We start from the raw sequence: 20,212 nt of genomic DNA on the forward strand, positions 1-20,212 counted from the left end.
TGAGGCTCTGCTCCACCCAACCTTCTGGCTGACCCAAGCTGTTTCCAGTTGCTTTTTTACACAAATGGCTTGTCTTGGCTCATGGTTCAGCTTTTCCTAAATTCTCTCAAACAAACAGCATCTGGCCTCAGTGTGCCCCATGCCTACAGCTAAGTGGCCCTAGGCCCAGCACAAATGGCAGAGCAGCTATCCTTGGTTCACAGCTTGGGCTTGCTTGGGCACCTCTAAGCCCAGCACAAGTAGCAGCCAACTGCAGATTGTTTTGTAGCTTATTTGGGTGGCCCTGGACAGAACACAGGTGGTGGCTAACTTTGGCCTGTACTTCGTGGTAGGCCCCAGAGCCTTTGTACCCAGTGGACCTCTACAGACCACATTGGAGCACCACCATCCACCCACCCCCACAAGTGACACACTCAAAGGGTGGACTCAGCAGGCACCAGTGCCTTGCTGAAGTAAGTCCTGCTCTATAGAGTGGGCCCTCGCACAATTGATTCTCCACAGTGGTCAGTGGTCACTGCCAGTCCTTGCAGCTGATTGTCCTGGGTAAATCACTCCCAGTGACCTGCCAGTAGCAATCGAGGCTCAGCTGCATGATGGGGGGTGTACATAATCCACACAGTGGGCCCACCTGGAGTGCCCAGCTTGGGTATTTGGGAAGGCTGTGCTATTGGACCTTATGGGACACTTATTACATTAGGCTACTCTACCAAGCCAGGGAGTTGTAGTAGTTCTATCTGTACATGGAAACAAACACAGGAAGGCCCAAATGAAGAGACAAAGAAGCATGACCAAATGAAGGAACAGAGCAAAACCCCAGAGGGAGAACTAAACAAAATGGAGAGACAAATGGTCTGGTAGATGCGGAGTTCAAAACACCGATTATAAAGGTGCTCAGTGAACTTAGTGAGAGCTTCAGCAGCATAGAAAAGGGTATGGAAACCATAAAAAAGAACCAGTGAGAAATGGAGGATACAGTAAAATGAAGTATAGTTTACAGGGAATCAACAGTAGAGGGGATGGAGCTGAGAATAAAATCAGTGATTTAGAACATAACGAAGCAAGAAAACACAGAGTCAGAACAACAAGAAGGAAAAAGAATCCAAAAAAAATGAAGGTAGTATAAGGAACCTCTGGGACAATGTCAAGCATACCAACATTTGTATCATGGGGCTGCTGGAAGGAGAAGAGGGCAAGAAATTGGAAACCTATTTGAAAAATAATGACAGAATACTTCCCTAACTTGGTGAAGGAGGTAGACATGTAAGTCCAGGAAGTGCCATGAGTCCCAAACAAGATAAACCCAAAGAGGCATACACCAAAACACATCATAATTAAAATGCAAAAGGCTAAAGAAGATAAAAAACATGAACAATAAAATGGTAATAAATACTTATTTATTAATAATTGAATCTACCTCTGGCTGGTGTGGCTCAGTGGGTTGAGTGCCAGCCTGCAAACTAAAAGGTCGCTGATTCAATTCCCAGTCAGGGCATGTTCCTGGGTTGTGGGCCAGGTCCCTGGTAGGTACACAAGAGGCAACCACACATTGATGTTTCTCTCTCTACTGCCCTTCCCTTTGCTCTAAAAATAAATAAATAAAATATTTTAAAAAGTAATTGAATCTAAAAATCAAAATAGACAAGCAGAACAGAAACAGAATCACAAGTACAGAGAATGTTTTGATGGTTGCAAGATCGGAGGGGGGCCTAGGGGACAGGCAAAAAGTTAGAAGGGTTAAGAAATGCAAATTGGGGCAGCTTCAACCTGAGTCTTGGCTTCTCACCTTTCTACCCGAACAACATGAACTTCAGCACATGCTCCAGCTTCTCCACAAGCTACCAGGCCCTGGGCTCTGTGCAGTTGCCCAGCTACCAGGTCCAGCTGGCCAGCAGTGTGGCCAGCATCTATGCAGGCATCCGGGGCTCAGGCTCCCAGATCTCGGTGTTCTGCTCCCCCAGTGTGCAGGGCAGCTGAGGATCCAGGAGCCTGGCTGTAGGGGTGGCCTAGGGTCTGGTGGGCATAGAGGGCATCCAGAGCGAGAAGGAGACTATGAGATGCCTGAATGACCACCTGGCCTCCTACCTGGAGAGAGTGAGAAGCCTGGAGGCTGATAATTGGAGACCGGAGATCAAAATCTGGGAACACTTAGAGAAGAAGGGACCCCAGGTCAGAGACTGGGGGCATTATTTCAAGACCATCAAGGACCTGAGGACTCAGATCTTTGCAAATTCTGTGGACAATGCCCGCATCGTTCTGCAGATTGACAATGCCCGTCTTGCTGCTGATGACTTCAGAGGCAAGTATGAGATGGAGCTGGCCATGCGCCAGTCTGTAGAAAATGACAGCAGTGGGCTCCGAAAGGTCATCGATGACGCCAGTATCACTTGGTTGCAGCTGGAGGCAGAGATCAAGGCTCTCAAGGAGGAGCTGCTCTTCATGAAGAACTATGAGGAAGAAGTAAATGGTCCACAAAACCAGATTGCCAATTCTGGGTTGACTGTGAGTTGGATGCCCCCAAATCTCAGGACCTTGGCAAAATCATGGCAGACATCCAGGCCCGTATGACAAGCTGGCTGGGAAGAACCGAGAGGAGCTAGACAAGTACTGGTCCTATCAGACTGAAGAGAGCACCACAGTGGTCACCTTGCAAACCGCTGACATAGGCACTGCTGAGATGACGCTCATAGAGCTGAGGCATACAGTCCAGTCGTTGGAGATTGACCTGGACTCAATGAGGAATCTGAAAGTCAGTTTGGAGAACAGCCTGAGGGAGGTGGAGGCATGCTCTGTCATGCAGATGGAACAACTCAATGGGATCCTGCTGCACCTGGAGTCAGAGCTGGCCCAGACCCTGGCAGAGGGGCAGCGCCATGCCCAGGAGTACCAGGCTCTGCTGAACATTAAGGTCAAGCTGGAGGTTGGGATTGCCACCTTCCACAGCCTACTGGAAGAATGGGAGGACTTCAGTCTTGTTGACGCCCTGGATGAGAGCCACTCCTTACAAACTATCCAAAAGACCACGACTCGCAGGACTGTGGACGGCAGAGTGGTATTTGAGGTCAACACACCAAAGTTTTGAGGCATTAAAGGCAACAGAAGTGGGGCATCCCTCTGTAGGGCAAAAGGCCAATAAAAAGTTCATTGAAAGATTAAAAAAAAGAAATGCAAATTGGTTGTTACAGAATAGTCGTGGGGATCAAAGTACAGCATAGGGAATAGAGTAGCCAGAGAACATACATGCAGGACCCGTGGACATGGGTATGGACAATGGTGTGGGGATTGCCAAGGTAGTAGGTGGGTGTGGCTGGAGGGGGAAAAGGAAGGAAAATGGGGACAACTGTAACAGCATAAATAATAAATATAATTTAAGTTTTAAAAAAGTCAATACAATGTAACATTTGTGAGTTATTGATCACAAAGCATCAAATGCTTGGCCCCCTCCAAGGCCAATCTCACCTCCCAACCCCCATAAGCAGCAATGTTTTAGTAACAATACTGCTCAAAAATGCTTACTCACTAGCCAGCCATTTTTCTTATTTCTGGGATTCACTTTTAACTATCTTCTTTGTTATCTGCTCTTTAAGGATACCTTGATTTTGAGAATACTTGCATTCTGGAAATCATTCAGTCACTTAGCAAACTGCAATTAGCTGAGTACTCTGTGTTGCGCAGTAGGAGACGCAGATAAATCAGCTGTAATCTGAAAAACAAACATGTTAAATAGGAAACAAGTGCTATGAGAGATAATAAAAGTATTCCTTAGATTGTACTCTAATTAGCCTCTCAGGGCTAAGAAGCCAAGCCACATAGTTGCTATTAGCATTTGCCTACAAAAACTATTGATTTGCGTGGATTCTTCTAGTTCTCAAGGTTCCCCAAAATGTCTTGAGGTTCTTCTTGTTCCATCTCCTAGGAAAGCAGCCTTTGTTACTTACCTGGAAAGACTGCTGAAAACCATGTAAAGTACCAGGCTGTTTTTCCAAGGGGCTTTTCTTGGACTCCAAAGTCAATCTTAATTTCCCTAGAACCATTTGGGGACATTCATAGTCTATGCATGTGTCTTTTAAATATGGTACTCCAGTTCAGTCAAAGCTTCATCAAGAGTTTTCAACTGTGTCCTGCTACCGAAGGAACATATTTTTGAATTTATCATAACAAACATATTGCCACGAAAATAATAATACTCATTAAGAGTTTCTGAAGTCTGGAGGAATCAGAGAGAAAAAAAAACACCTGAATACTGCTCATAGAGATGTAAATAAGGAAAATTCCTTGTATCTGGAAAGCAAAAGATTTTTAAAATCAGCAGTATTTCAAAAAGTCATAAAATTAACCGTCCCCATCAGTTCATTCAGTCCTGTGTAATTCAGTTTGTTCTGCTCGAATTCAGTTTTTCCATTAGTTCTTTGGACCTTGCCTGATAACCGAGGGTGACCGGGTCAGTCATAATTCCATGAAGTTTGCAAGTCTGTCCACTAAGTTTCACGTGATTTGCTCAGCCAACTGGGTGTCCCAACCACTAGAGGTTTTGGTAGGCACACCCCAAGTAGGAATTATATTTTCTAACAATTTCTTTGTCATTTTTAGGGCCTCAGCCTTGTGGCATAGTAAGCTTCAACCTATCCAGGAAAACATGCACACAACAACAGGAGCATAATGACAACCCATACTAAATGGCAGCTGAATGAAGTCCAGCTTAAATGTATGATGGTGGATGAAGAAATGCAAAAACTGAAAAATGCCAGGGAGCCAGGAAGAACCAAATGGCCGTCTTGGGTTTTCCATAGCCCTGACTATTCATTTCATTTATAGCCATTGTTCACTCATCTTAATTTTTGATTCAGGAGTAGATTGTTGTCATGTTACAAGGACATCAGGACAGCAAAAGTGTGCAATGAGGGGTCATTTTTGCCAAAAAAACCCCAAATCATGAACTCATATACTATTACCACAGTCTGATACTCAGGTTCAGTTGTTATATGTATCCCTCAATTTTGATAACAGCATCTTAGGTGAAGACAGCTCAGATTTCCACAATTTCACATTTATTTCTGGAACATTTATAACATATAAATAAAACATAAAGAAGGCTCAGTGTTTTTTTTTTAATTTGACAGTGTTTCCCATGTAATTTCTTCTTTTTGTTGGATATATTTATTGATTATGCTATTACAGTTGTCCCATTTCCCCCCCTTCACTCCACTCCATCCTGCCTACCCCGTGCCTCCCACATTCCCCCACTATAGTTCATGTCCATGGGTCATACTTATAAGTTCTTTGGCTTCTACATTTCCTACACTATTCTTACCCTCCCCCTATCTATTTTCCACCTATCATTTATGCTATTTATTCTCTGTACATTTTCCCCCTCTCTCCCCCTCCCAATCCCCTATTGTTAACCCTCCATGTGATCTCCATTTCTGTGGTTCTGTTTGTGTTCTAGTTGTTTGCTTAGTTTTCTTTTGTTTTTGGTTTTAGGTGTGGTTGTTTATAACTGTGAGTTTGCTGTCATTTTTACTGTTCATATTTTTTATCTTCTTTTTCTTAGATAAGTCCCTTTAACATTTCATATAATAATGGCTTGGTGATGATGAACTCCTTTAACTTGACCTTATCTGAGAAGCACTTTATCTTCCCTTCCATTCTAAATGATAGCTGTGCTGGATACAGTAATCTTGGATGTAGGCTCTTGCCTTTCATGACTTGGAATACTTCTTCCCAGCCCTTTCTTGCCTGTAAGGTCTCTTTTGAGAAATCAGCTGACAGTCTTATGGGAACTCCTTTGTAGGTAACTGTGTCCTTTTCTCTTGCTGCTTCTAAGATTCTCTCCTTCTCTTTAATCTTGGCTAATGTAATTATGATGTGCTTTGGTGTGTTCCTCCTTGGGTCCAGCTTCCTTGGGACTCTCTGAGCTTCCTGGACTTCCTGGAAGTCTTATTTCCTTTGCCAGACTGGGCAAGTTCTCCTTCATTTTTTTGTTCAAATAAGTTTTCAATTTTTTGTTCTTCCTCTTCTCCTTCTGGCACCCCTATAATTCGGATGTTGGAACGTTTCAAGATGTCCTGGGGGTTCCTAAGCCTCTCCTCATTTTTCCGAATTCTTGTTTCTTCATTCTTTTCTGGTTGGATCTGGTTTCTTTCTTCCTTCTGGTCCACACCATTGATTTGAGTCCCAGTTTCCTTCGCATCACTATTGGTTCCCTGTACATTTTCCTTTGTTTCTCTTGGCATAGCCTTCATTTTTTCATCTGGTTTTCGAACAAATTCAACCAATTCTGTGAGCGTCTTAATAACCAGTGTTTTGAACTGTGCATTTGATAGGCTGGCTATCTCTTCCTCGCTTAGTTGTATTTTTTCTGGAGCTTTGAAGTGTTCTGTCATTTGGGCCATTTTTCTTTTTTTGTCTTGGTGCGTCTGTTACTTAAAGGGGCGGAGCCTTAGGTGTTCCCTGGGCGGGGTAAGGCTGGTCCCTGCGCTGTGACGCTGTACGTGGGGGAGGGGCCGAGAGGGAGCAATGGCGCCCACTCTGCTCTCCACCGGACCTCAGTCTTTCACTCTGCTACCCACAATCAAACCGGGCCCCTCTGGTGCTGGTTCCCGAGTGGGTGGGCTTGTGCATGCCCTAGGCCCCTGTGGGTCTCTCCAACGACCTCTCCTGTGAGGCTGGGAGTCTCTCCTGCTGCCGCCCCAACCCCCACGGGCGTTTTCAATCAGAGGTTTGAGGCTTTATTTCCCTGCGCTGGAGCCCTGGGTTGCTGGGTCTGCTTCGCTCCCCCGCCGTTTGTCGGGTTTATCTATGCGTGAATGTGGGGCCGCAGGGTCTCCTAGTGGTCAGACTGCCTGCCCCGTTCGTCCCACACTCCGCCAGTCTCTGTCCTGCCACACAACGCGAGTCCTCTCCGCCCCGGTGCCGGTCTCCGCCCCTCCTACCAGTCTGGATGAATGTTTATTTTTTATTTCCTTGGTGTCGGACTTCCTTGCCGTTCGATTTTCTGTCAGCTCTGGTTGTGCGAGGAGGCGCAGTGTGTCTACCTACGCCGCCATCTTGGTTCTCCACATTGAATAATTTCTAAAAACATATTTCCTCATAGTACAGTTTTTTTAAGAGATTTTATTTATTTTTAGAGAAAGGAGAAGGGAGGAAGAAAGAGAGGGAAAGAAACTGATATGAGAGAAACATCAATTGGTTGCTTCTCACATGTGCCCTGACTGGGAACTGAACCCACAACCTAAGCATGCATCCTGACTGGGAATCAAACTGGCGGCCTTTCTCTTTTGCAGAATAACACCCAACCCACTTAGTCACATTGGTCAGGGCTCCTAGCACAATTTTTAATGTGATATAAACATGCTTATTAATGAGCCCAAATATCTTTAGTTTCTCTATAATCAGAACGTAGATAAATCTGTGTTTACTATTAATGTTTCATTATTTTATTTGGAAGTAGTCTAGACATTCAATGACTATCTATTATTTAATATAGCAATCAAATCTTTAAAGTTTCAGGTTACCAAAGAGATTTATAAAACTATTTAACTACAATATAATTATTGCTAAAAGATTAGCCTAAGGGAAACTTTTTATCCCATTTAGATTTACTTAATTTACTTGCTCCTAACAATTAAGTTTTGATTACTTACGAAAATTTTATCATACCAGGTTATTTTTCTTGTTGACAAATTTTGTAGTAGAGATAACATGAACTTATTTAACTAATAAACCCCAGGTAGAGGAAAAGAATTATTAATGCTGTTGATTTTAAAGATATGCCTATTTAACCAAACCACCCCAAATCGTGTGACTCTGCAAAGTGTGAGTTAGCCTGTTTACTAATTTAAGATTTTGCTTAGATGACTAAAGCTTTGTATGCTATAGGAATTTTTAAAGCCATTTTAAAATTATAATCAGTCATAGAATGCATTCCACTGTCTTTGAGAGGCCTGGCAAACACAAACAACAGAAAATGGAAAGCGAGTGTACACAGTAAAGTTGAAAAGCTCAGAAGGCAAAAAGAGTGGCTCCAGAATACCTGAACTTGCCCTGGCTGGTATAGCTCAGTGGCTTGAATGTCAGCTTGTGAACTGAAAGGTCACTGGTTCGATTCCCAGTCAGGGCACATGCCTGGGTTGTGGGCCAGGTCCCTGGTTGGTGGTGTGCAAGAGGCAGCTAACTGATGTTTCTCTCATATTATTGTTTCTCTCTCTCTCTCTGTCTTTCCTTCTCTCTGAAAGTAAATAAATAAAATCTCAAAAAAAAAAAAGAAAGAATGCCTGAATTTAAGGTGGCAGATTTTTGTAGAAGACAGTAGTGCTGGGATGGAACATGAGCACAAAATGGCTGGAGATGAAGAAGATTGGGGAAGGGAAGGAGCCTCCGACACTCTTTTACCCCCAAAAGGAGGCAAACTACAAAAAGGAGAGGGCTTTCTTCCCCTTCATGGTGGCTGCAGCAAACAAGTCATGGGACAAACTCTGGGAATTGAACTCTGGCTGCTACAATCAAATCACTTAAAACAAATAAGATCACCAAACAAAGTATTTCACACTTACTCATGCATTCCAAACATACAGTACTTTCAGATTTAATTTGCCAGCTCTAGAGCAAATTCAAAACCAATTTAAAGTTAAAAACAAAATCGCATGGCCCAGATTGAGACACAGAGTCAACAAATAACAGATACAGTTCCAGTAATCAGTTACCTATGCCTGGTCAGTGGTAAGCACTGCAGGTTAGGGCAGACCCTGAAGAGACTACCAACGGGCTAGGGTCCCTGAGCTGTAGGTAGAAAGCTGGCTCAGGGCTGATAAGTTCCTTAAACCGTAGAAATCATTCCCCATGTAGAATTTAAAGGTGTTACCCATGTGGAGGGAGGTGAGGTTAGAATGGGGGACAAGAACAGCAATGCTGTGTGAGGCAGACAAAGGTGATTTCCCGTACAAAATCAGAAACGGAAGCAGGAAGAAATGGAAAGAAGGGACCAACCAAGTCCCAGACAGACAAGGTTTGAGGCAACAAGACGATCCACAGTGCCAATGGGGTAGCTCCAAGAAAAGTTGCAGCACTGCTTCTGAGCTGTGAGCAGGATTTCTCAGCCTTGGTGCTATTGACATTTTGGCCTGGACAATTGGTGGTGGTGGTGCCGGGTGCAGGTACTTGTGCTTGTGTTTTCTGTGCATTGTGGGATGTTGAGCAGTGTCCCTGGCCTCTACCCACACTAGATGCCAGTAGCATGGCCTGAGCCTCCCTCCCCATTCAAGCCGCCCACCCCCCCAGGCGTGTGACAACCAGACATATCTCAGTCTCTCAGCCTGTGTGTGGCCAGTGCATTCTCTCAGCTGGGCTTAGTTCAGGTAACATTTGTTGGGTGCCTATCACAGGTTGGCTGTAGAGATCATCATACAATTCAGTCATTGCCTCAACTCCTTTGGTGTCACATCAGCACATGGGCTGTGCAGAAGGGACTTCTGTGCATGTGCCTGCTATTACAGACTTACTGAACCCATCTTCTAGAAACTTTTAGATGGATGTATATTGAAATACAAAGACTTGTCTAAATTAATGGTCACATATGGCACTTTCACAGACACTGAGTTACTGTCAGCAACTGTTATGGGGAGGCTGTGTCCTGAGAGTTTCATACTGGTGAAGAAGGTAAAACACATGACTGGAAATGTCAGGCAGACCAGGCAGAGTCACAAAATACAATCTGTTATTACTTCCTTTCAATCTTAAAAGGCTTTGTTGAAGAGCCAGAGTATTTAGAAAGAGAGTTTAAGGGCATTTTGCTAAATAATCATTTTGCCACTTATATTTTTCTGCTTTTTAAGTATAGTTTGAGGAGTGTTGCAAGTATGTAGTTTATTACTGAAAAAGAAAAAAAAGGTGAGCCTCTCACTCTGAGAAAGTCTAATAGCTGCTGCTCATGTCAGCTTGTGCTGGATGGGGCCAGCCTCTTGTGAGTTACCCGTTCTTGCTCTGCCCTTGTTTTCTTGCTCCCTCTCCACAGGAAGCCCCCTGCCCCTTAGCTGCCAGAGTCTAGGCAGTCATTGTGAAAGAGCCTGGGATAATAACTCACTTTGTAGGCCTATGGAAACACGTTAAGATTCCTTATTGGTCCAAAGTGAGAGATGGGAGCCACTTTGTTAGATTGACCAATGCCTTGGCCTATGGAGTTGCTATCTTATAAGAATTTTGTGTTGAACTCTTGAATGGACATGCACTCCCTGCAGAGGACAGATTTTGTGTTATTGTTGTGAAACACTGTCATCTGGCATCAACCAGTCTGCAACTTGCTTTTCTAGCTCAACATTATGTCTTAAAGATCTTCCTTGGTCAACAAATACACACCTCCTCCGACTCAGTTTAACTGCTACTTAGTCATCCAGGGAAGGTTTCTATTATAGATTTTACCTAGTGGCTTATAGAAGAATTTAGGCACATGTGAGTTATTTCTGGTTTTTTCCCATTATGAACTTGCAGCGAACTACCCTGATTGGCTCTTCAAGCACCCTTCTGGAGCAGATGATGAAAATAATAAGAATATATTTTTGAAAAGTAACCAAATTTTCTTTCCCCATCCTCCTCTCCACTGAAGCAGTTGGACAGCTCTGGGCCCTGGGAGTAGGGGGAGAATTGCTGAGAAGAAAACAGATGACTTGAACAAAGATGCTTCAAATATTTCACTATTAAATACGAAGATTTCAGGTAGATTGTCTTTATGAAGGGATTTTAACCTAATGTTTCTTCTATTTCTATTTGCTTTAATTTTTTTAAAAAAGAAGGTTGTATTGACATGCTTCCTATCTATCACACTACTGTTTCCAACACAGACTCTCTATTTTCAGTAAACAGAAAGATAGGACTGAAGAGATTTTAAACACTCAGCACGTAGAGGATACACTGTCAGATTCTTGAAACTAGATCTTCTATATCTGTATAGTTACTATGGCAATGGGTGCTATAGAGATGTGCAGACCCAATTGTGACCTCCCCTGGTGTAAGGATGCCCCTAAGCATCTGGCTTCATTGTCTACCAAGGTCTGGCAGGTCTGGCTGCTTCCATTTAGGCACCAAGTGGTGGTGGGTGCCATCCACCCACCTGGGACCAACTCTCCAGCCTTGGCCTGCCCGGCTAGCCAACAAAAGCAGGGCTCTCAGAGAAGAGTCTTCTCTGGTTGTCGTGTAATCTGAAGGAGCCAAAGTGAGTGTTTTGGGGACATGCAGCAGCAGCTTCTGATCTTCAAATGGGAGGCAAACATTTACTTTTCAGAAATCATAGGATTGAGCTCACTTTTCATACTAAAAAAACCCAAATGCACTCAGTGGTTTAGAAAACCTGGCCATTGCACATGTAAATGCAATGTTCTGTAGCCTTGCTTTGCATGTTACTAGTAGTCTGTGGTGACATCATACTCATCTCACATGTTGGTTAGTTGGGGACACGAGAGGCATCACTTTGCATTCAGAAGGACTCAGGTTTGCTTCCAACTTGACTCTAGCTCTTTGAATGACCTTAGCCATATTACTTAATTCTCTTGATCTTTAATTTCATTTTTAAAAAGATTTTATTTATTTAGAGAGGGGAGGGGAGGGAGAAAGAGAGGGAGAGAAATATCAATATGTGGTTGCCTCTCATGCATCCCCTACTGGGGACTGGCCTGCAACCCAGGCGTGTGCCCTAGACTGGGAATCGAACCTGCAACACTTTGGCTCGCGGGCCGGCACTCACTGAGCCACACCAGCCAGGGCTTGATCGTAATTTCTTTGTAGTCAATGGGTCTCTGCTCAAAAGTGGCTTAGCCTGGTGTGTCCAGATCTGCTAGACTTTAGTCTGGTTTTCTTCCTCTGCACCACCCTCTCCTGGGCGAACTTGAGGGCCTTGCACCTTTTAGTGATACCGTTAAGGCTCCATCAAGCCTGTTTGAGCCTGTTTGTAGAGAGGAAAGTACCTGGAAGTAGGTAACACTTCTAGGTTTTCCATAATGGAAATTTAGCAGAAACGTCTTAATCCACCCACTCTCTCCCTCCACCTCCAAATGCTATTCATACTTATCACTTGTGAAAGAAGCTGAAACCATAGGTGACAATTGTTGCATCCAAGTGAAAGGAAATATGACCGGCTCAAGTTAGTTCACAGGACACATGCTTTTAAGGTTGTTTCAAAGTTGGAATAATCTTTGCTTGTTGGTACCTCAGGGTGACCCACAGCTTTTTCAGTATTTCCTTTGTTACAGCCACCCTTGTGGCATGTGTGGTGTCTAGGCTTTGTTCTTATAAAATCCTGGCCTGACCATTTTAGAATTCAGTCAGGGCTTTAGCCTCCACAGCCCAGATGCTTCTCAGGTTTCTAATGTGTCTTTATCTTCTCAGCCCTGAGGCCTAGTTCTCTTACATAAGGTGGGGTGGCACTCGGGGAGGAGGAAAGGTCTTATATTTATTTCATTCCGAGCAGGAAGTACTCTTTACCAGGACTCTTCTTTAGCACTAGCAACAGCAGACTCCTGGCCCTGTCTCTGAGCTCTTTTCCATGTTTCAGGTTCTGTCCTAGTGTCTGCTTTGAATGTTCAGTTACATTTGAGCATGCTAAAGGCGAGCACACCACCTTCCCAATAAGAAAAGCCAGCAGAGAAGTCTTGGACTTCATGAGCAGTGTCAGTTTTAGAGGTTACTAAGAGGCTAGTGCCCTTAGTGCTCTTAGACTAGTTAGCAGTTGTTTTGCAATTGTGTGTTTAGTAAATCTGACGCAAGAGCTTTGTGTCCCTAAAATCCCCACATTTCCGGGACTCATGTCTGAACTTGCTCTTTATCAAGAGATTAATAGTTATTCATTCAGTGAACTTTGGAACTGAATTCACCCTATGATTAAAATGAATAGTGAAGCTTGTATATAAGATTTCCTGAGGATTGGCAGCACCACAGTATAGAGACCCCAGGCCATTTATAAAGTCAGGAGCTTTTGACCTAGATGCTGAGTTTTGGGAGGCCTCCCTCATCAAGTGCCTTGTTGGGTTAGAGCTGATTCACCCTATCTACTGCTCCCAATATCTGGCTGAGCCAGCATTGATCTGCAGTATGGCGTCTGCAGTGTGGATTTTCTAGCTGCCGTGGTCACGTCTCATCTTGGAAAGAACTGGTATTCCTATTTGCCAATGCCGCCAGGTGATGAGGGCTGAGTCAGAAGTCCTCAGTTGTTACCTACTCAGAACTGTCTGTGGAGTCACTGGATTGTTCATTCTTCCTCAGTGTTTCATAATCACCCAGCTAACAGCTTGCTTTTTTTTTTTCTTTTTTAAAAGTCCTCACCTGAGGATATGTTTATTGATTTGAGAGAGAGAGAGAGAGAGAGAGAGAGAGATATTGAGATTGGTTGCCTCCCATACGTGCCCTGACGGGGAATGAGAGGTAGAATTGGCAACCTAGGTATGTGCCCTGACTAGGAATAGAACCCACAACCTTTTGGGTACACGATGACACTCCACCCAACTGAGCCACCCGGCCAGGGCACGACTTTCTAAATGAGAGATTATCAGCAGTTGAGGCAGCATTACATTTCATGAGACACTTATTACACACATTAGCTCATTTAAGTCTTCACAGCACACTTGAGAAAGTGGAGCAGAGAGCGTTTTGTTACTCTGTTTTATGGATGAAGGAACACAGCCTTTCAGAGGTTATGACTTACCTACAGCCATGAGCTGCTTAAGCATTGGGAATGCAAATCTCAAACACAAACCTTTCTAGCTCTAGACCGTTTCCTCTGTGCAGGACCTATGCTGCCCTTCCATTTCTGAAGGTGAGCTGGGTCTATAGCATCAATCAACAGTAAGGTGAAGCCCACGAGTGGCCCTAGTAAACTGACAGGTACTCTCCTACCCCTGCCCCAAATGCAGCCTGCCTGAGGTCTGCCTGTTTACCTAAGTCAGAAAACCGGTTGTACTCCCTCAGCACATCTGTTTGCTGGAAGGATGCAAAACTGGCCCTTGGTGTAGGGTGTACACTTAAAAGTGCTGGGTTTTAAACATTGTGAAGGATAACAAGTACATCTCCCACTGCACCAAGAACAGGGCTTCTTTCCCCTATTGAGAGTTTCCTGGCTTCCTAGCAAGGTCTGAAAAGCTCACCAGGAGTGTCTCCTAGGATAAGTACACCAGCTGGTGAACAGATCTGGGTTCATTCTCAATTCCTTTTGTAACATTTGAATAACAACATTTGTTATAAAGCGATTTCATAATTACTGTCTTATTTGATCTTCCTAATAGTCTTGTGGTATCTGAACACTGGGCAGGTATTCATTCCATTTTACAGGTGAAAAGTGGAGAGAGCTGGAGAGGTGTGGAAGCTCCGAAGAGATGCACCTTCCTGCCCCTGCCTTCTTCCCTTCTGCTCCAGTAGCCCCAGCATTTTTTGTTCCCGCAGATCACAGAGAGGCGTATAAGTAGAATGTTAGAATTTACTCTTTCTATGTAGACGGATATTCAGAACAGAACTTTAGTGATGGGTAAACAACCTGTTTGTTTATATCTGTGAGGCCTGATGAGAGTAAGTGGCACCATTCAGAATTGACTTAGCGTTGTTATAGTAATGTTGAACAGAAACAAGTGTTCTCACTTAAAGGTGAAAAGCATTTAGGGGATCTAAAGAGAGAAGAAACAGATCCTGTAATCTAAAGAGATTATAGGGAGAGTCTGGGATTCATGTATTCTCTGTTTACCAGCAAAAACATTTATGGGACACACATTACACATGGTTTCTGTGGGAGGTAATACATCGTTTTTGAACTATGACTCTCCTGAATACCACAATATAAATGGGTGGGGTAAGATCATAAACAAAGATGTATACAGTGGAGAGGTATTTGTTCAGCCTAAAGAGTGGAGAGAACACACACCCACACCCACCCACCCATGGGCTGTAGGAAGGAAGCTGCACCAATTACCATAGGCCAGCCTTCAGACAAAAGAAAGCAGAGGCCTCAATAATTCCAATACTGGCTAAGAAAAGGAGCCGGAGCCTGATGGATTGCCTGCTCTCATAGGCATGGTGAGGAGTATCCTGCTGGGCCAGGGTTAGTGGATGTGGAACTGGACCTGTGTGGAGGATTCAGAGAGGTGCTGGCAAGCCAGTGTGCAGCTCTGATGTAGAGAGAGCATAGCATCTGAGGGCAGGGACTGCAGGGGAGACCCTAAGCCTTCCAGGAGCAACAGAGAAAACACAGCATAGACAGGTAAATGCAGGAGCTAGCCCAGCTGGGCCCTAAGATGTGAGAATAGCCTGAGCCAGCTCAGAGGCTTGAGAAATACAAATAGGTCATTAGAAAATCCAGATCATAAGAAAGAGGAGGGTGAGGGGGGAAAGTTAGATGGAAAGAAAGGAGTGGGTCTGATTTGGAGAAAGATAAGACCAGTTCCGTACCAGTTAATTTAGAGATCTATTAACCAAATAAAATTGGGGGGTGGTATTTTAGAATTTAATCTTTTCTCATCCACACAGCCTCTCCTTTTATTTAGCAAGCGCTCTCAGTAGGCAGTCCATTTGTGCATCTGCAGCAGTTACAACTTTGTTGATTTCTCTTAAGTGATTTGGAACATGGTATTGGACCCTGAGAAAGCTGAGTCTGAGGGAGTCTTGATGCTCTACCCCTTAGGAAGCTTTTGGTTTAACTGGGGAAATAGGACAAGGGCACTTGTGGAAGCCAAAGAATAATCACTTACTTCTTTTTTTAAAAAATCATCTTTTATTAATGTGATGCCAGTACAGGAGTGAATTCTGAGCCACTAACAGCTCTCTGGGAGGTAGGTAAGGCCTCTTGATGCCCAGCCCCAAGCTGTTAAGTGGAGAGAGAGCTGCAGGGGACCCAGTGCAGGAGTCTAAGCAGCCACTTAATTTCCTCTGGCAGTTTCCTCCTGCCCATGTGGGATAACCACACTAGCTCACGTTGTGGGCATGTGATGAGGCACATTAGCTGGCCACTATGGAGTGTTACAATTTCAGAGTCGGGGGGAATTGTTCTAAATCTAGGGAGCTGGTTGCCCTGCCTTTCCTTCCCCCTTCACCTACCTTCCTCTCTAGTGCTGGCCTACTTAGCTCAGCAACTGGTTCCCTTCCCTCAGTTTTCCAGGGCAAAGAAAAAGAACAAGAATACAAAACAGAATTGTTATAGCTGAAGTCTTTATCATGTCTTTTTGTATCACCAGATACGGAATGAGTGATAATGTAGGACTTAAATGGTTTCCTCTGGCAACAGTGCACTAAGTTAACTGACCTTCTGAGTTCTTTTGTGAGTCTCTGTGGAGGAGGATTGAACATCTTTGAATGTGCCTGTTTCAGAAGCCCTTGTGCCTTAGGCCTGTAGTTTATCAGAGGCGAAGTCTTTGAAAAGAGTGTTCTGGATCTGCTGGAAGGAACATTGGTGATAGGGATGCTGTTGCCATTTCTATCAGATCAGGTGTGGGAGTGAAAACCAGTTATGATCAGGTGAACAGCTAGGAGCACAGGAATTAGGGAGTTGTGGAGGTAGATTTTATAAAGTCATAGCTTTCTGGAAGTAGTTAGAGGGGGCAGATCAAACTTTAGAATTTGTAAGAGCAAAGCCCAGGGAACTTCCTGTTGATTTGTTAGTGCAGTGCAGGGTCTTAGCGGGTTTGCTTGGTCTGATTCCTCTCCATCTCTGCCCCTCTTCCCTGCCTTTCCCTCCCCCCTTTCAAGAGCATTGAGTCACTTTATACAAAAGGAGCTGCCAGTTGGCTAAAAAAGTAACATTTATAGTTTCTAAATTCCTTTCCTGTCACTGTCAGTATATTTATATAGTTTTTTCAAATAGTTGTAGTCAGTATTTTTGGTCCTTTTTTATTTTTAATTTTTATTTATTTATTTTTAGAGAGGGGAAGGGAGGGAGAAAGAGGGAGAGAAACATCAATGTGTGGTTGCCTCTAGAGCGCTCCCTCCTGGGGTCCTGGCCTGCAACCCGGGCAGTGCCCTGACTGGGAATCCAACTGGTGACCCTTTGGTTTGCAGGCCGGCATTCAATCCACTGGGCCACACCAGTCAGGGCTTCAGCATGGTTTTTAAAAACTGCATTTTGTTAGCAGTATGCATGAGCTATTGTATGCCTGCCTGCCTCTTTCCTTTGGATTTTTTCACTCACCAAGTATTTGTTGAGAAGCTATTATTTTTAGGGCCCTGGAGCTATAGCAGTCAGAGAGAGAGCTGTGGCCCTGCCCCTGCGGCCAGCATTGGGCCCTCTGCAAGGTGGGAGGATGGAATTAGGAGCTCTTAGGCAAAGAGGGTGGGCGGAAGATGTACCTGAGGGGACACTGGCACAAAGTGCTGCTGAGAAAAAGAAAATGCCAATGTGGAGCATGTTGGAGCCCCTCCCCATTCTCCTTGTGTTTTTAATCCTGCAGAGGTCACAGCTGGTCTGAGAGATACAAACAAACTCTTCTTAAATGTTACATATATTGGTACATAGGTTCAAGGTCATGACGAGCTGTGTGTTTGTACATGACTAATGTTTAGCAATAACATTTAAGATGTCAGTTAGTTATAACGTGTGTTTCGTAAGTGTGTGTAATGTTCAGCAGGAAATTATATCTGATACCGCAAACTCTGAAGTCAGCGTTGGTGTAGTAGTTCCGTTTTTCGCAAACTTTGAAGTCAGTGTTGTGTTTTTTAAAATTTACCATTGAAAATTGCTGGAAAAATATATCAATTTAATAAACCAAGAGACACTGAAGAACTTCAGCGAATGCTACTCGAGTCCAATGATGAGAATGATAGAGTTGAATGTGAATGTGAAACTGAAAGTGATTCAGAAGATGAAGATTATGTGGAAGTTTGTTCAGAAGATTCGGATACCAAGCAAGATATTTCTAGTGAAGAAAGTGAACGTGAATTAGACATGAATGAAGAGTATTTTTTTGGAAAGGATAAAGAATCAAAATGGAGGAAAAAAATCCAGTAATAAGACAAATTAGAAAACAGCCACACCCCACCTTGCAGCCTCCACTGCCTCCCCAGATCTTCTGGTGCCCAGCCATGGTCAACCCCATAGTGTTCTTTGACTTCGCTGCTGACGGTGAGCTCTTGGGCTGCTTCCTCTTTGAGCTATTTGCTGACAAAGTTCCAAAGACAGCAGGAAACTTTTACATTCTGAGCACTGGGGAGAAAGGATTTGGTTATAAAGTTTCCTGCTTTCACAAAATTATTCCGGGATTTATGTGCCAGGGTGGTGATTTCACACACCACAATGGCACAGGCACCAAGTCCATCTACGGGGAGAAATTTGATGCTAAGAATTTCAGTCCAAAGCACACAGGTCCTGGCATATTGTCCATGGCAAATGCTGGACCTGACACAAAAGGTTCCCAGTTTCTCATCTGCACCGCCAAGACTGAACGGCTGGATGGCAGGCGTGTGGTCTTCAGCTACGTGAAAGACAGCATGGATATCGTGACAGCCATGGAGTGCTATGGGTCCAGCATTGGCAAGACCAGCAAGAAGATGACCATTACTGACTGTGGACAACTCTAATAAATTTGACTCGTGTTTTATTTTAACCACCAGCCCATTCCTTCTATAGCTCAGGAGAGCTCCCCTTCACCCCCATCTGCTTGGAATGTTCTATAATCTTTGTGTACTCACTACGGTTCATTGGGTTCCCATCTTCTTTACCCCTTCCAAGTCTAGCTGGATTGCAGAGTTGTTTATGATTATGAAATACTAAACAACAACAAGAAAAAAAAGCCACAGAATATTTTGTATCAACTTCCATTAGTTTGGCCAAATGCAAAAAATGCCAAGACAGAATTTGAAACTGCTTTATCACAAATGATATTTTAAATCTAATCTTGTTAATATACAAATAAATACATCTATTCTATCTCGAGCCAGTTTTCAAGAGAAAGAGATGCTAAATGAATAGACAAAACCGAATGGAAAGCATTTTTAAGTCTCTTAACATCTAGCTGGTTTACATCACAGCAGTCAGCTAAATTTTCAGGATTTATGGGCTGTCAGTGTTGGTAGTTCTGATTTTGTGAGCTACTTTATTAGTTATTCCTGTACCTGTGCTGTTCATCTGGCAAGTCCCAACATGAGCTCTCCCTTTGCACTGGAAAGTGGAGGCCTCCAGGATGAAGGATGAGCTTGTCACATAGTGGGACTGTGTTTCCCTGGCTGACAGAGGCCCAGTCCTGGCAGCTGGCAGCAGGCAGCAGGACTGATTGGCCAGCTTGTGTTATTTCCTTCTGCCCAGCAGAGTCTGGAGTAGGCTGGGGAAAGTCTGCTTGCTTGGTGATTCAGTGCAGCTGATGCAGGTTGTTGGGTACCTTTTGACCTGCTCTGCAGTCAAGTGGAGCTACTAAGAACAGCCTGGCTTAATGGTCTAGTTAGTGCCCTGTTCTACTGTTTTCTGCATGAGGCTACCCCACCTTTTTTATTTCCAGATTTTATTTATCTTTGAGAGATGGGGAAAGGAGGGAAAGGGAAACATTGATGTGCCAGAGAAACATCAATCAGTTGCCTAACCCACGCCTCCAACTGGGGACCTGGCCCACAACCCAGGCATGTGCCCTGACCTGGAATTGAACCGGCAACCTTTTGGTCTGCAGGCTGGTGCTTAATCCACTGAACTACACCAGCCAGGGCCCACCCACCTTATAACAGATAGGACAGGCTGGGTGCAAATGTGCTTGCTGCTAAATCAGAGCTGCTGTGCTTTTTTTTTTTTAAGCTTTATCTATGGTTATTTGTATATGTTATGTTTAAGTAACGTTTAATTTTTATATAATTTCAAATGCAGAAAAAAGATCTCTCATGTACTGTTTATACAGGCTCACCATAAGCACTTTGCCTCATTTGCCTTACTTGCATATGTTCTCCCTCCCTCTCCCCCGTATGCATATGCGTGCACACACACACAGATATTCCCTGGACCTTGGACAGTAAGTTGCAGATGGCCTGCCCATTTACTTTTGACTACCTCAGTATGTACTTCCTTAAAACAAGAACATTCTCGCCCTGGTTGGTGTGGCTCAGTTGGTGGGCATTGTCCTGCAAATGGAAAGGTCACTGGTTCGATTCCTAGTAAGGGCACATGTCTGGGTTGGGGGTTTGGTCTCTGGTGAGGGCATGTACAAGAGGCAACTGATGAATGTTTCTCACATTGATGTTTCTCTCCCTCTCTTTCTCCCTCCCTTCCCCTCTCTGGAATCAA

The 20,212-nt window shown here is 44.0% G+C and overlaps 1 protein-coding gene and 2 pseudogenes across 2 annotated transcripts in view; all 3 read left to right on the forward strand.

Moving 5' to 3' along the window:
- The window catches only part of HMOX2 (heme oxygenase 2), a 30,962-nt gene that overhangs the window by 5,479 nt on the left and 5,271 nt on the right, over positions 1–20,212 (forward strand). The gene's annotated exons all lie outside the window — the stretch shown is intronic.
- LOC112298372 (keratin, type I cytoskeletal 18 pseudogene) lies at positions 198–3,529 on the forward strand (annotated as a pseudogene).
- On the forward strand, positions 17,545–18,883 carry LOC112298375 (peptidyl-prolyl cis-trans isomerase A pseudogene; annotated as a pseudogene).

The sequence above is a fragment of the Desmodus rotundus genome, chromosome 1 (genome assembly GCF_022682495.2).
Source record: "Desmodus rotundus isolate HL8 chromosome 1, HLdesRot8A.1, whole genome shotgun sequence".
Classification (NCBI taxonomy): domain Eukaryota; kingdom Metazoa; phylum Chordata; class Mammalia; order Chiroptera; family Phyllostomidae; genus Desmodus; species Desmodus rotundus.